The sequence below is a fragment of the Eublepharis macularius genome, chromosome 12 (assembly GCF_028583425.1).
Source record: "Eublepharis macularius isolate TG4126 chromosome 12, MPM_Emac_v1.0, whole genome shotgun sequence".
Taxonomy (NCBI): domain Eukaryota; kingdom Metazoa; phylum Chordata; class Lepidosauria; order Squamata; family Eublepharidae; genus Eublepharis; species Eublepharis macularius.
This window is the reverse complement of record NC_072801.1, coordinates 47,983,672-48,000,918: the sequence shown is the minus strand read 5'-3', so window position 1 is coordinate 48,000,918 and position 17,247 is coordinate 47,983,672.

Sequence of the window (17,247 nt, the reverse complement as noted above, 5' to 3'; positions counted from 1 at the left end):
CAACAAGGGAGCGAAACGAAACAAACAAACTTTAGAATGTCTTCCAAAATGATGGTGTTGCGGGGAGGTGGAAAACGAGCTCTCCTCTCTATTACAGGCTGGAGCCTGTGCTGCTGTTCTCTGCTCTTCCCTTGGGCAGCCTTATGAATTCATATTCTGACTCTGGAAAAGATGTAAAATTAGCATGGGGGGTGTTATAGGATGGTGATATGAGAACCAGGGATTATATGGGCAGAGAGAAAAGGCTAGACCTAGTTCTTGAGTAATAGAATTGGTGAATTGGAAGGATGCCTTAGGATCACAGAAAGGGATGATGAATTTGTAGAATCTGGAGAGAGGATGTGGGCAGGGAGTTTTGATGGGCAGGGAGGGTAGAGGTTGATTGATGAGAATCCATTAACTCCAGTATCTGGAGCAGGGGAGGGGCGGTCAGCACATCAAGCCTACAACATGGCTGCACCTTTAGCAGAGAGTGCTCACCCTCTAGTTACCTTCTGGCTCTTTCTAGATTTCCTTTGAAGAGTTAGGTTTAGAGTTCAGGGAAGAGGGGCGAGCTTTCCTGAGACAGTCTCATGGGGAAAAGGTAACGTAGGGTGGTCAAAGGGGTCAAAACTGTAGGAAGCCATGGGTGGGGGTGAAACGGCATGCTTCCTGAATTTTCTAGAAGGTGGGTGGGTATTCGTTGAGTGAAGTATGGGGGGATGTTCCTGCTGCTGTTAAGATGGTGAAGTTTTAGCACTGGACTGAGTGGGATCTAAGGCATCTGTGGGTCAGTCCAGAGGCATTCTACAGCATTGGTCAAGAGGTAGTCCAGAAATGCCTTCCATCAACAAATGGAGGAAAACTAGGAGCTGACGAAGGACTGGATATTTTGGGCTGATGGGTTGACGGGAGGGAATAGGAAGCAGGACTCCTGGGTTCTCTGAGAAGGAATAAAGGAGATGTCTAATGGGCTGGAAGTGCAGTGCAGTCGCCCAGCATAAGCCTGGGGGTGGAGGCTGGTCTGGGAAGAATTGAGAACCGCAGCATTGACTCCTCTTGCCTTAATGTCCTGAAATGAACTGAAGTATGTGATGTTGACTTTGTGATTCAGGGATCCGTTCCCTGGGAATGATTAAGGGGGGTGGGGGGTGGGAGGGGGAATGGTGATGCCTGCATTTGACAGGGTTGTGTTTTGATTTTTGTGGTTGCTGGGTGGGATGGGCTTCAGGGAAAGGGGTCGGTACTCCCCCCCCCCCATTGAATCCTCTCCTATGGTGTGGGTCTCCCAAGATTATAATTGCCCTAGCACCCGGCCTTGTAGCACCCGGGTGTGATGTATAATAGACTCCTCCCTCCCCTCCACACACGCACTTATCTCGGACAGAACCCAGGAGTTCCACTTCTAACCTCTGGTCTAGAGCACCACCTTTGCTAGGACCCACAGCGACTCCTGAGCCGAGAGGCATAGCTCCCTACCCCTCTAGAAACCTACCCAAATTCCTACCTCCTCCAGAATCCATCCTGGCTCTGAATCCCTGCTCTACAGTCCAGCTTGGTTCCTGGTACGAGAGGCCATAGTGCCCATTCCCCCATCTCTCACATTGCTCCATAGAGCCCATCAGGGTCCAAATCCCCACTCTAGAACCCAGCCAGTTGTAGACTGGGAGGATTGGTTCCTGTCTTTGTAGAAACCTAGTCCAGCCCCCACACGCTGTAGAGCTCGTGGTTCTAGAACCCAGCTCTAGAATCCAGACAGGGTTTTGTTTTGTTTTTTTGGTCCATTCCTCTGGTGCAAAGATTGGCTCTCCATGCCCACCTGCACTTTAAAACCCAGAGTGGCTCCTTAACCCAGGAATCCTGGATCTCAACTTTCCCCTCCTCACTTCCCTCCCTCCCTCACCCAGAAAGAAATTGTACTTCTAGGAAACCTCACTCTGTGGGCAGGAACTCTTGAGATGAATGTAAACAAACCCTGTGTTGCCTAAGCCCACCCTGTGGCGCTCAGGCAGGTCTGCCTAAGTTTCTCACACACACACACACACACACACTCCCCTTACCCCTTGTATTTTCCTCTACTGAACCCCTCATCCTGGGCCGGAGGCCCATACTTTGCCTCCAATGCCTGTGCAGAGCAACTAATGTAATTTAATGATTTTATTTGCAAATATAAACTCTATGGGATAATACAGAGGCCCCTTCTAGGTGCTCTTGCAACTGTGATGTGTGCGCGTGTGTGTGTTGGAGTGAGGGAGGGTACAGAGTATGCAATGCAATGTCTTCTGGGTATGGCAGGGTGCGGAGGGGGAACACACTGTGCCGTTCTAGTTTTACATGTCACAAAGGAAAGCAAGAGGCATTTGGCAAGAGTCTGCCTCACCTCAGTTTGGCCAGTTTCTTCTTCACCATTGTCATTCTAGTTGACTGGGAAAGGCGACTGGGTTTTGTTTTTGTCCACTGCACAATTGCAGGATCTGCCCCATGCTCCTAATCCTAGTGGCTGTGATGTCTTTTTTGCAGATGTGTGAAGGCCACAAAACCATTCACTGTCGTAATTCAGCAGGGAGGCCATTTCAGCAACAAACTTCCTAAGGGAAATTTTAAAGGTCGGGGGGAACATATTTGGAGTTCACTCTATTTTTACCCTGCCCTTTGAGGTCAGGATGGAGTCCCCCCTATATTTTCTCACAATAACCCTGTGAGGTAGATTAAGCTGAGGGACTGCCCCAAGGTGAGCTCCATGGCTGAGGGGTAATGTCAATGGAGATCTTCCAGTCTGCTTACTCCAACCACCACATCACTCAGGCACTTCTGAACTCTGGCACCAGCTCACTTTCAAATATGGACCTGTCTTGTGAATGATGGCCTTGTCCTTCTGGCTCTCATTGTTTGCACAAAACAGGTCCGACCTTATCTGACATCCTGACTGGAAACAAGAATAATGTTAAAGACTTCTACCTCCCCTGTCCAACAAAATTACATTTCCCAGAGTTCCTTGGGAGGAAGCCCTATACGTCTGTGGGGAGAAGATGCTCACCTACGTTTTATGGTCTGGTTGCTTGGCCGGGATGGGGGATGTTGGCATCTCATAAAAGATTCTGACTCGGCCTTATGTAAGCTCAACCCAGTGGGTGTGATGGCAAAAACCACTGCTTCAAAGAACAGTGTTTACAGACAGGCAACCCAGTTATCTGGGACTGGATCCCAAAAGTAACCACATGAAGCTTCTTTATTATGAGTCAGACCATTGATCTGTCGAGGTCAGTTGTGTCCACTCTGACTGGCAGTGGTTCTTCAGGGTATTAGGAAGAGGTTTTCCCATCACGTGATGCTTTTAACTGGGGATGCCAGAGATAGAACCTGGGTCCTTCTGCATGCCAAGCAGATGTTTTATCCCTGAATCACAGCCCCTCTACATCGATGCCACATTCCAAAGGAGTTTGGCAGGGAAATGAGAGGTTCCCAGTAGCCCAGTCCTTCAGACAGGTTCCTGGGCCTTTGCAAAGTCCGTAGAGTCCGAAATACTAAGGCCATTACTTCCCCCTTTGATAGTTCAATAAATGCCTGCACACCTTTGGTGAATGATGAGTATTGTCATTAATCTGGAGCCTGAGCCAGGACTGTTACATTAGGGGCTGCTGAGCTGACTTTTGGACCAAGCAACTATTCCTTGAGCCACAAATGAAGCAGTCAAGCAGCACTGATTAAGTTCTGTGCTGTGAAAACCTTCACTTATGATTTCAGCACAGGAACGGACTGGCCAGGGTTTTCAGCTGATCCGCCAGCGTCCTTGGGGTTCACATCTGAGCATCTCTGTCCATGCAATGAGACTCAGAACTGAAGAGAATGTGAGACCAGAGAACCCCTCCAATCTAACACCGTGTCCAGTAGCTGCCAATCCGATGCAATGGGATAATGGTGGGGCCTGGTTGTTTCAGCAATGACATCATAACTTGTGATCAGGAATCATCGGAACTAGAACCGACTGCTACGACCTTGTGTGGTGAGCTACTGGAGCTACGGATCAGGATGTTTCCTGGGCAATGAAGATTTCCTAGGTCCTGCATTGACCTTGCCAATGCAGGACAGCCATTGCCTCTCCAACCTAGAGTGTCTATAAAGATGTCCCATCTGGGACTTTCTGGGCAACAGGAGCATCTATTGTGCCTGGCATCTTGGCTTCCAATTAACAGGAATATCTGGATTCTGGCTCCTTGGTCTCACACTGTGGCTGACTTATGGTTCAGAACTGATGTTCATGTCCCCACCCCCTTTATTTACCTAACACATGGGCCATCAATTCTCTGGTATTGTGAAGTGTGCAATCACAGTTTTTGCAAGAGGGATTTTTTTTAAAGGGAAGCCTTGGAAGACACCAAACAAACAAAGATGCTGGGGAACAAAACAGGATAGGGGTCCTGGGCACCACGAAACTGGGCAGATTAGGTAGTAATTTTTCAGATGGTGGCATCAGAAGTGGCTCTAGGCACCCCTGCAGTCAAGCAAAGTGCCTTATCCTGCGTTGGATCCAACTAGCTTTTTCACTCAATCTTACTAGCTCAGCTTACTCAACAGGGCCAGCCTTGGTTAGTAATTGGATGGGGGACCTCCAATGAAGCCCAGGGTTGCAGAGTCAGGCAATGGCAAACCATCCCTGTTAGTCTCTTGCCATGAAAACCCTACTAGGGTCGCCATAAGTCAACTCTGACTTGAGGGCTCTCTCCACCACCACCAGCTTACTACAGCCACTGCTGCACATGCTTTCATCTGCATGTCTTATCCTGCCTGGCTTTTGTCCCCATGATCCCCGCATAGTCTTTTTTTGAGTAGTCAAAGGGGAACACTTTTCACCTGCCAAAAAGCTGCTTGGGTCCAATCTAATGAATCCTTCTAATTCAATCCTGTTTTTTCAAAGAATCTTGAACCCATGCATACCAGTGCCCCTCAGGATGCCAGGGCCAGGCCTGAGAACGTGGTGATAAGAGGGGAAAGCGCATCTCATCTATCCCATAAGAAACACAACAATCGCTTCCAGACCATACTAGCTTGAGCTGTAGGGTCTCTCCCAGTACAAAATTCCTCTCCTCTCCTGGAATAGCCTACAGAACAAATTTAGGATTGAAGCTTTTCTGCGGATAAAAACAGCGGCAAGAGTTAGCAAAAAAAACCCTGGTTGGATCCAACCCGTTGCATGTGGAAGGAAGTACCATGAACTGCCTCTGGGGGGCACTCTCTCCCCATACTTTCCACCAGCAGAAGAACCAGATTAGGTGTAGACTCTTGAAAGAAAGGCTATTAGGTTGGATCTTTCTCCATCCACTTTAGTGGAGATAGCAGCCAAGGCGTTCTCTTTTTAATTTGAACAAAAGCCATTCAAACAGGCCAACAGTATGTTTCTTTTTGCTGCTGACTCTTCCCTGGACCTCACAGTACATTCAAATGGTTTGCATCCCAGGAGTCGCTGAGGGTCTCCAGCAGGCGCTGACGTGCCAGCGCCCTGCGGAGATGCATGCGATAGTCCTCCATCACCAGATCATCCCAGCGTCTCAGTGGGAAGTGGTTTTGGTCCACCATCAAGCCTGTGTGCAGGAGCTGGTTCCGGGTTCGGAAATCTGACACTGTGAGCAGCCACCTACACCAGAAGATTCAAAAGGGTAGCAGACAGGTTTGGCAGTGAGGTGGCATTTCTGGCCTTATCATTATTCAGGCAGAGCGCTGCTGCCGAGTGTTAGCAACCACAGATCCAACAAGTGCCGAATTAATTGAAAAAGCTGGCATCAGGCCCAGCAGAGAAAGCAACAGCAGGGACTGATACATTGACAGTGGGCAGGGAAACAGCCTCCAAGGAGACAGAGTATTTATTTATTTAGGCTATTTCTATGCCACCTGTTTAGAGTCCTGCTTGATGTGGCTTACAATTAAAATCACCACAATATTAACAACAAGCCACTGGACAAACTCCAAGGCATTCTCACCTGGCATTCTAGAATTACAGTTGATAATCAGACTTCAGAGATCAGCTCCCCCAGAAGAAATGGCAGTTTGGGATGGTGGACTCTATGGTATACCATAAAGTCTGTGAGAATCAGAAATCCTGACATCATATCCCAGGCACCACCCACAAATCTCCAGGAATTTCTCAAGCTGGAGGTAGCTTCACAACATGTCCTCCATTGCAGGAGCCACTTCAGGGAGGTGATAGCTTTGTGGACATTGAGCATGAGATGAGAAGGCAAACTGCTAGGCAGTAGGGGGCTGGAGTTGATTATACAGAGAATGGGAGGAAGCTGAATTTTCTAAAAGATGTATGGACAGGGCTGGAAATCGAGCTTTGCATGGGCAATGAGTCCTAGTGAGCAGAAGAGACCCAGGCAAGATGGGTAGGATTGCCAGCTGGGAGCATTGGGGGCAGAACATTTGGAAGCCGAGACTGAGGAAAACAGTGTCATGCAGTGCTCTAGGAACTCCACCAGTCTCTGTGGTAAAAAGTTCAGCAATTAGGGGAATTCCTAGATTGTCACACCACTAGGGTTGCCAGTCTCCAGGTGTGGCCTGGAATTGCCATTGAATTACTGTATCTCCAGACTACAGAGATCAGTTCCCTTGGAGGAAATGGCAGCTTTGAAGGGTGGACTCCTCCCCAAACTCCACTCTCCCCAGGCTCCATCCCCAAATCTCTAGAGTTCTCAACCCTACACAAAACACCATTCCTCCACCACAAACACTTTGCCTGTGCTGTTCCATTGAGCAAGGATGGAGCATGGGGTCAGGAGGCTGTCCCCACAGTGGGCAACCTGGTAAGTCTAAGAGGGAGGTCTAACCTGTTCTTCCGTCCAGCTGTCCCACAGATCACATTGGTGTTCTCGAACTGGATGCTGCGCAAGAGGCCCCTCTCAAAGGCGTTGGGAATGGCCGCGTCGACAGCCGAGAGGACCTCTGCATGATTCATCTCTTTTTCAGGCTGGAAGCAAAGCCACAGCTCATCAGACAGGATTCTGTCCCCACCTGACCCACCCATTAGGAATGACTTCCTCTACATGTGGCAGTAAAACTACCTTCTTTCACAGCCTCCAATTGAATTAAGCACTGCACACCCACACTCAGTTTTTGAGCTATTCACAAGTATTCATAAATGGCAGTGGAGATTGGGGAGGAAAGTGAAAAAGGACCTGTCTGGATGGATCAGGCCACAGTTTATCCTGTTCAGCATTCTATATCTGCCAGTAACCTTCCAGTGGCCTTCATCAGACTCACAAACAGGATGCCTGTCCTCTGACCCCAGTGTCCTATACTCAGCAGTTCAGGAAAGCAGAGGTTTCATTGACCTATTATGCCTAAATGAAATCACCTTTAATAGACCAATTCACTATCCATCACATTCCTTATCCTTCCCATTCCTTTGATCAGTGTACATAGTTCTCCTCTCCCCCATTTTATCTGCACAACAGTCCTGTGAGGTAGGCTAGATGGAAAGAGACAAACTGGCCTCAGATCACCCAGTGAGATTCCTGGCTCAGCAGAATTTGAACCTTGCCGCCCCCATCCCCCACCTTAACTGTTCCATCACATGCTCTCACTGTGAATTTGTCCAATCATTCTGGGATTTTTTAAAAAAAATATGGCCTTCCTCACTTCTTGTGGTAGTCAACCTCATAAGTGGATGTTACTAAAAACACTGAACAAGAGGTCTTGTCAAACAGTTTATCATCACTGCAGGCATACAATTAGTTCTGAATTTTTTTTCACTGAAACAATGGTCTAAGGTAAAAAAAAAAACAGGTCTCTTGAAAGCCTTCAGTTTTCTAAAGCCACAAATTAGGTCAGCCAAGGCTATAGAAGTTCTCTCATTCTGTGGAAATCACCTGGGCTATAATCCTGTGGAAAAGAGCCAAAATGTAAGGAAACGTACATCTGGAATGGCCACTGAAAATCATGTAAATAATTAAATTCATGGCATATGCCAACAGAGAAGATGTAATACACATTACATTTGCTTGTAAGAAAGAGCCCACGTGTTAATTTTAAAATTAAAACCAGGGAACCAGATTTGGATAAAGGTTGAGTTTCAATAATTGTATATTCAGCTGTACATGTGTTGAGTGTAATGTAAGAAGTATTCAATGTGCAGAAGAAGAAAAACCTTGTGTACAATGTACACAGATTATATATAACCCTGTTCACATGTTACAGTGAATATACAATCTGCATGTATGTGTGTACATCTTTTTCTAAGGAAGAGGCAGTACGTGTTCAATTTACAAATGAAACCAGGGAGGGACCAGCACCTGGATAAAAGTGGAGTTTAAATCACACTTTGAGTGGTACATGCACTGAATGTAACATGAGATTACTCAACACATATAAAGAAAAATCAAGAATACGCTGTACAGATTGTGTGTCTGTTCACTGTAATGTGTTTACAGGGCGGCGGCTGCTACTACTATTCTGCCTTTCTTGGACTCAAGGCAGCTCTGGGGAGCTGGATTTACACTGACAGGTTAGCTCTTTTCTAATGTTACATCCACACATACGGGCAAGCCTAGCAGCTGCATATTGACAGCATACTCCCAGATATGCTCAGTTGCACTGTCCGAACAGGGATACTGTGCATATTTTGCATGCACATCTAGTTCCAAGATGTGCAAACAGGTCCCTAAAAAATCCAGTCACTGTGATACATGCGTTCGATTGTGAAGACCTGCATGCTCTGTTCCTGCTCATTCAACATGGTGACTGTGTATATCAGCAGGATCTACACACACACGCCAGGCTCCTGGTATGCAAGGATGTAATGTCTGAAAAGGGCTACGAATGCGCTGGAGCCCCTTCCTCCTCCATACACTTCAGCCAAATGCCTCAAATTCTCCCTCCCAGCACCGAAGCCCAACTGACCGGGATCTCCATACAAAGGCAAAGGGGCCGGGCAGGTGGAGGCCTGGGGAACTTCCGGATACAAGGCATTTCCATGTCCAGAGCCTCATATTCAGCAATGATTTTTTTCAAGTATTGACGCCTGCAGGGGGAGATAAGAAGGCTGAAGGGGAGAGCCCTCCATGCTGCTCAAAATGAACAAGATTCTCCGCCATTGAGTTATACTTCAATGAGAGGTGGGAGCAAGGGCTCTACTACAAAATGTTTTGCCCAGGGCTTATTTTCAGCTGCAACGTGGTGGGACGGCATTCCAGCATCTCTTGCCCTGGGAGCAAAATTCTGAGGGGTGCAAAATTTCTCCAGCCCTGCCTCTATACCCTCTCTGGGACAGCTGAGGAGAGTCCCTCATATCTATTGAGGAGACCCATTCCTCACAACGATCCAGCCTCCCCTCCCCAAGCAGCCACTCACGCCAGATCTCTGCACAGTGCCAAGCAGCTGTGCATCCACCTTCCTCCCCGCCATGGCCTCCTCATGGCGGGCCCCCTCCCTGCCATGGCCTCACTCATGGGAGTGAGCGTGGGGCTGCTCACTCCTATTGGCTGGAAGGCCAGCTGGGCCAGGAGCATGCTGGGAGATGTTGTCCTGTGGGCACCATGATTGCAGGCAAGCTCAGGAGCAGCAACGGATGCCCGGTGTGGGAGCAGAGATGGCCAAGGAGGAGTGCTGCAGCTCTTGGCCAAGCAGAAGCTCCATGGCTGGGCTGGGGCACCCATTACATCCACCCTGAGCTGAAAGCATGCACGTCCACCTCATGCATGTGAGGGGGGGAAGATGAACATTTACCGTACCCTGCAGGGGTGATAAAATATGCATGAAGGGCCGAGGGAAAGACAGGCCAGCTGACGATCCTGGTTCCAGGTGACCAAAGTGCTTCTTCACCTCATCCATGATGACGTGATGGGTTGCCAGACTCCATGTGGTGGATGGAGATCTCTTGGAATTACAACTGATCTCCAGGCCACAGAGATTATTTGGCTGCTTTGGATGGTGGACTCTATGGCAACGTACCCTGCTGAGGTCAATCTCCTACCCAGGCCCCTCTCAACTGTCTCAAAAGAGATCCATCAATAAAGGGACAGGGAGGGACCCCAGAGGAACCCCAGACTTTACTACCGTGGAATTCATGACTATTGTGATAAGTATGATCCTACTGGGTAGTTCCTATGTTGTTTAATACCACCCCCTCACACACAAGTTAGGGGGTTCTGTCTCACAGTTGATGTAAGTCCATAGCGCATGAAAATAATAATATTTCAAAGAACACTGTGTGTTTCTCCCTCATTTCCCTCTTGAGAGTTCCACCACCTCTTTTCCCAGAAAGAAAGCCCTGGTTTTGCCCATTCTCCAGACTCAGGATTCTTTGCAGGGAGCCTCAACAGTTCAAGCAATATGAAACTAATATTGTTTATTATAAAAGCTCCATGGTTTCTGGAAACATGGTGTGGCCACATGAAGAAACCCTGCCAATACAGTGCAGAGTATCATATCCAGCAGATGACTTGGTATCATCCGAAGCAGAGAAATAGGCATTTTTCAAATTGGCACTGCAGCCTGTACATTGTTTTATTTTAACATGCATTTGCTTGTGCTCTGCCACATCAACAAGTTTCCCAATCCAGAAACAGCAAATTTGAATCAGAAAAGAAAAGTTACAGGTTTAAAATCAGCAGCCATGACAACAATAAAGGACACAGCCTTAAATGCAATGAACAACAAGGGAAATAAAGATCCCCTTTGGATGCTTTACAAAATGCCTCCAACCAAGCAGAAAAGTGATCCTGCAGATGCTGGGTTGGATCCAGCCAGTTTTCTTGCTCAATCTTAGCCAGTTCCCCTCCTTAGGGGAACCCCCATTGCTTTTGTCCATGCAGATAGCCCAGTGTAGCCTTTTTGGGTAGCTCTTTTTCACCAGCAGGCTGAATCTAATCCATGTAACCCTTATAGGCTTGTCAGCATTTGAACTCGCCCATGCCTCTGTAGCAACAGCTTGAATTACAGGAATCGGGTGATACTGCTTAGCTCTGTGCTGTAGTAGCAAGAAATAAGGTTCAACAGGCCCTCAGCAGAAGTTGTTTATTAACACAGAGCACAACACTAACACAAAAACTCCACCCACTTCAGCCACAGTCCACAAACTACAGCAGCTGGAGATACTCTGACCCCTGAAAAAGCTTTGCCTACTCTTAAAATTACAATAACTGATCAAGAGTCAAGACCCCCTTTCTGCTGGTAATTTGCTACCCCTAGCAGCTTGGAAAAGATAAGGAAATCTGACAACTTGAAATGGGGCGCTTGCAGCCAATCTGAGCAGTGTATGTGAGACTTAGTGGTTGATGACTAAGGTTGCCAGTGCTGGGATGGGAAATTCCTGGAGGTTTCGAAGTGGAGCCTGGGGAATCCAGGGTTTCAGGAGAGAAGGGACCTTGTAGGATATGAAGCCACGGAGTCCGCCCTCCAAGCAGCCATTTTTTCCAGGGGAACTGATCTCAGTAGTCTGGAGATCAGTCGTAATTCTGAGATACCGCCAGGCCCCATCTGGAGGTTGGGAACCCCTAGATGGGTCTCTGCAGCGGTGCTTCAGACCAGCAAGGCTTAGCAGGTGGTGATACTTCTCTCTGTGGCCTGAAGCATCACATGCTTGCAGTGAAAGGCATAAGAGCAGACCAGGAAAGTATGTAGGGTTGGGGGTGGGATGTCTGGGTACCTTTCCAACAGGTCAAGTTGGGTTTGCCCATGTCATAACTGGAAGGAACTACTCACGAGGTTTTACGTGGTGGTGGGCAGGGCTGTTCCAGTTCTGGGAAAGGGGAAGAGGGGGTCTCTTCATTCACCAGTTCCAGCATGGATGGAGCTGCAGGGAAGAAGGGCTGTTAGTGTTCAGCTCTGAAACAACTTTTCCTGTTTTACACAGTAAAATCCAGCTGCAAAGTGAATTGAAAGTGCATTATTCAGCACGTGTGAAAGCAGCTTAGGGCTGGGGAAACTGGGTTCAAACCCCTGCTTTGAACCAAATCGTGAAGCTTATTAGGTGACCTTGAGCCAGTCACTTTCTTTCAGCTTAACCTAACTCACAAGGTTGTTGTGAGGAGGCTTGCAGGGATGTTATTGACAATGCCATGAAAAGCTTCATCTACTCCTGTCAATACATTAAGCTTCTGTTAAATGGACAGGATATTTTCTCCAGGCCTGTTGGCAACCTTAACAAGGACAGCCACAATGGCTCAGATCAAAGCTCATCTAGGACAGCTTCCTATTTCCCACAGTAGAGAGAAAAGCATCCAAACTGGGTTTTTCATTGCATTCTGACCTTGCCATTTAATTACAAAAAGTTGGACTCTCTTATTCTGCGATAATCAGCATGGAAGGGCTATATGCTACAAAACTGCAGTCACGAACATGGCTCAAAAGCCCTAGCTGGGCTTTTGATCTGTGTTCTTTCATCCCTTACCCAACAAGTGATATTTAGTGTAGTTTTTACAAAATTGTATCAGGAGGTTCCCATTTTAAAACAGATCGAAAACAAACCCTCTTTGATGCAGTTTAAGCAGGGAACTGTAGGTTAGCTACAAGTTAGGCATCCATCTGGACTGGACAGAGCTAAGCTCTGCTTTCAAAATGGCATGTGGCAGCTCAGTGCCATGTGTTTATTTCCCCTTCCCCTTTTTTCCATTTGTAGGGCAGTTCTCTTTCCCAGCACAGCCACACTGTACCTTGACAGCAGAGCTGGACTGAGAAAGGGAAAGGGCAGGGGAAGATGTTCCAGGCTTGGCGGGAGTGTTGTGATTGCCATTGGACTTTGTTTTTGTGCACCATGATGGAGGAAAGGGGAGGAGCAGCAGTGGAGTGGTGGCAGCAGTCACGGTGAGAATGCACATGTGCAAACCTGTTCTCACCCCACTTGCTGTTGCTGCTGTTGAAGTGGAGGCTCATTTTGCACCCCTGTGTAGAAGCATCCAAGGACGCATTTGGGATAGAATTGATTCTTTTCTTCTTCCCAGTGTTTAGTGTGCCAGCAATGAATGACAGAGACACAGTGAGCTGCACACAGACATTGTGGAATATGGTTTGATTGGTGGTGGTGGAGAGAGCCCTCAAGTCATAGCTGACTTATGGCAACCCCTAGCAGGTTTTTCATGGCAAGAGACTAACAGAGGTGGTTTGTTGTTGCCTGCCTCTGCAACTCTGTTCTTTGCTTAAGGGCTCCCATCCAATTACTAACCAAGGTTGACCCTGCTTAGCTTCTGACAAGATCGGGTTCACCTGGGCTATCCAGGTTAAACCTCCATTTTTTGTCATGTCCAAATACCAGCCACCCAACAAACTACGTTTTATTGTAAAGGTTAAACCAGGATTCTGGAGTTGTAATGCCAATAAAGGTTGTCGAAGGCTTTCACGGCCGGAGAACGATGGTTATTGTGGATTTTCCGGGCTGTATAGCCGTGGATCTCTGTCTTTTGGTGCTACACCTCTGAAGATGCCAGCCACAGCTGCTGGCGAAACGTCAGGAACTACAACGCCAAGACCACGGCAATGCAGCCCGGAAAATCCACAACCACCACCAATAAAGGTTGCTGCTGATTCTGGAGTGGTTAAGCCAAGATTTGTGTGGCTTCCTAACCATGGCATTTCAACACATCCTAAAGCAGAAATTATGTCTAGTTTAATAGTTCTGCCTTTACAGCCACCAAGTCACAAAATCAGCAGCACGGAGCAGCAGGAAAAACTAATTGCTCCAGTGATATTAAATATTGCTTTCTCATGACTCAACCTCCTTCTCCCCTCCTCTAAGACTTTCTCACCATCCGTCCCTCCTCCCTCCTACAGCCCCCTTTCCTGCTTGTAAGGACTCACAAAGAAACTCCAGCCCCACCTACTTTGTGGGAACCAACAGGCCACCACCATGTTGCTGAGCGCCACTCTAGCCGCTAGGCAGCAGTGGCATTATTGGTATGCCCCTGCTGTTTCCCCAGAGAAATGTCTGGCAAGTTAGTAGACTGAAGCATGAAACCTAGGTTGTCTAAAGCTAGCATTGGGCATAGGGTTACCACCCTCCAGTTACAACTGACCTTCAGATTGCAGAGATCTGTTCCCATGGAGGAAACAGAAGCTTTGGAGGGTAGACTATAGAAATGCGTTCCCGTGACACTGCTCCCTCCCCAGACTCCACTCTCCCTGGGCACCACCACCACCCAGACGCCAAGAATTCCTGAGTTGGAACTGACAACCCTAGATGGCTGTTGGAAGAGGTGCTCTGCAGCTGACAGTCCTGGGAAGAGATTGACTGTTTTAAAAGCTGGCCACCCTAGCTGGAGCTCTTAGGTTGCTCCACTGTGCTGTGTCTCAATGGAGCTGAGCTGGCAGGAGGGCAAGAGAGCAGTTCTTTCTGTCTATGCTGTGTTGCCAGCAATATGGGTTGCTCACGGCCTGGGGCGGGGGATTAAGAATGAGCCTCCCGCCTCTCCTCCAGCCCTGCAGAATATCTGCTGTGCCCCCTCCTGCTCCCCTCCTCCTCCTTTCATTTCTGCATTTCCCCCCTGGCATCCTTTCAAACTCAACTCCCTTTGACTGGATAATTATGTTAAAACCGAGTGCTGGCAGGCAGCCGCATCTTCTAAAGTGATGGTGCAGGATAAGAGTGGGAGAGGAAAGATGGGGGTGGGGGTGGGGGTGGGCAGTCCCACCCCACAAAGAGGGCCCGCCAGGGTGGAGGATTCAGCCTCTTGGGATTTTTACCTCCCATTGATTGCCGGAACTAGACCGCAATTTGGAACCTTCAGTTTCATCTTCCTGCATCCTTGGAGAGAGTTAAAGAATCAGAGCCCGATTTACACATAAGCTAAACGATGTACAGTTTACGTTATTAGGGGCTTCTAAATACAAAAATCCCCCAACATTGTTAGAATAATATGCATTTTTGGTAATGCTATGGAGCCTCTTAAACTTGACACAGTTTATGGCTTCAATATGTCTTAACCCATCCCTATTAAAAATGCTTGGAACTATCTTAAACTTGATTTCTGCCCCTCCACCCAAGCTATCCTGACTTTTGCATGAGTCTTTTGCCCCTACAAATCTTTTTTTTTTTTACCCAGTCAGTCTTGAGATGTCTCCTAGAAGGGAGGAAAGCAGGCATGAAACACTTTTCAGACTCTCAAACCAAGCTGGAAACTCCTAATTTTCCCAGTCCTTTCTGTTTGCTCATGATTTTTTGATGGGCAACTGCTCCCTAAAGCAGCATGCTGAAATTGTATCATCTTTTCATTTTACAGATGAGCAAGTTGGAGCTGATTCGCATGTTACGGAGCATGCAGGTTGGGTCTGCACCCTTACCTCATGTGACAATCCGATGTGCGCTGTGGGTTCTCTCCGCTCCGCTGTGGGTTTTCTCAACTCCTGTGGAAAATGGGCTTTGGCCTCCTGCCCATTGGGGAGGAGGGGTAGTTGGCCCATTGGAAAAACCAACTCATGTGTATCCCAGGACATTGAAGTGAACCTGCAACTCACATCTTACTATTACATAGGGAGCCCCCCCCCCCCCAGACCTAACCTACGCACTCTGTAACATGTGAATCAGCCCTTTGGCAAAGAGATGGCATCACATTGCCCTGGGGACAAGGCAGCTATGAACAGCTTTGCTTCACGCAACTGTCCCCTTCCCCATTTTTCATGTGGACGAGAGCCATCGCTTTGTGAATTTCCCATTCAAGAGGGAGTGTGCGGAGACTCTCAATAGGTTGGCACTGATCCACATTATATGTATTTCCAGATGTTATGGCAAAAAGGAGGATCAGCCCCTTTCCCCTTTCCAGTTTCTCCTTTTCTTTATCCCTTTAATTGGGGCAGTCACCTGTTCTGGGTCCTGGAAAAAGAAAGCCGTGGCAATGAAATAAATGGGGGGGGCACAATAACAGCCCCTCCATGCCATTCCCTGTGGTCTCCCTGACCCATTCAGCCCTCCATCACAGATTGGTACCCCCTGAATATAGTTGTGGCTCCTCCTCTTCTTGTTCCTCCACGCTAGAGTCTCTGCCAGTTTACTTCAGCAATTCCCTTTAAAGGGGAATGTAGCATTTCCAACAAGCCAACTGTAACAATTCAAACCCATGTTCAAGGTTCCAGAAATCTGGTTCTGGGGGGAAGGGATTGTTCTTATCAGCCTCCAGGTGAGGCTTAGACTTCTCTCAAGATGACAACTGATCTCCAGACCACAGAGATCTGTTTCCTTGGAGGAAATGGCAACTTCAGAGGAGGGATGCTAGGATGTACTATAAAGTTTAGGGGAAATGGAAGTCCGAGAGTGCTATCACATCCCTACTGAGCTCGCTTCCTAAACTCTGCCTTCCCTGGGCTCCACCTCCACATCTCCGGGAATTTCACAAGCTGGAGTTGGTATCACCAGTTGTTCTCCCTGCCGGACTAGGGCTGCCAACCTCCAAGTGAGGCTTGGAGATCCCCTGGAATTACATCTTATCTCCAGACTTTAGAGATCAGTTCCTCTGGAGAAAATGGCTGCTTTGGGGGGATGGACTCCTCAGCATGAGGTCCCTCCTCTCCCCAAACCCTGGCCTCCATAGGCTCTATCCTCAAATCTCCAGGAAACACAAAGGCTATTTTTGGGTTGAGGTGTGAAGTGTTGTGTTCCATTGGCAGAGATATATAAGCACAAAACTACAAGCAGCAGGGAAAGGGGAAGAAGTTGTTAGGAAGATGGGTTCATCTTGAGCTATGGCAAAAAGGCAGGATAGAAATAGTTTAATAAATAAATAAACAAGGGTTGCCAGCTCCAGATTGGGAAATTCCTGAAAATGTGGGGGTGGAGCCTGGGGAGGGTGGGGTTTGGGGAAAGGAGAGACCTCACCTGGATATAATGCCAAACAGTCCACCATCCAAGGCAGCCATTTTCTCCAGGAGGACTGATCTCTGTTGGTTGGAGAGCAGTTGTAATTCTGGGAGATCTCCAGCCACCACCTGGAGGTTGGCAACTCTAGTAGTTTCCTGCAAGTGATGTCGCAAAACTGGGGAAATAACTCTCCCCCAGTACTGTTTCCACATGGGAAAATGGCTTGGGAAGAATGCAGGAGCCCTTCCTCCCTCTGTGGCTGTGTTCCAAGCCTATTTGGGCTCTCCTTTTTTAAAATTGCCACTACTGTGTGAAACCTGTGTTGGTCCAGGGAACTTGGATATATAATTTGGCCCTTAGTAAAATAGGATCGGACTAATGTTCATGAACCTGTAAGAGGGACAATTGCTTTCTGCAGTGAGCTAACCAGCCTCAATCCCTGTTGAGTCAAAGAGTGTCAAAGCTGCATCTGAACTGCAACTCGGCCCCTAAAA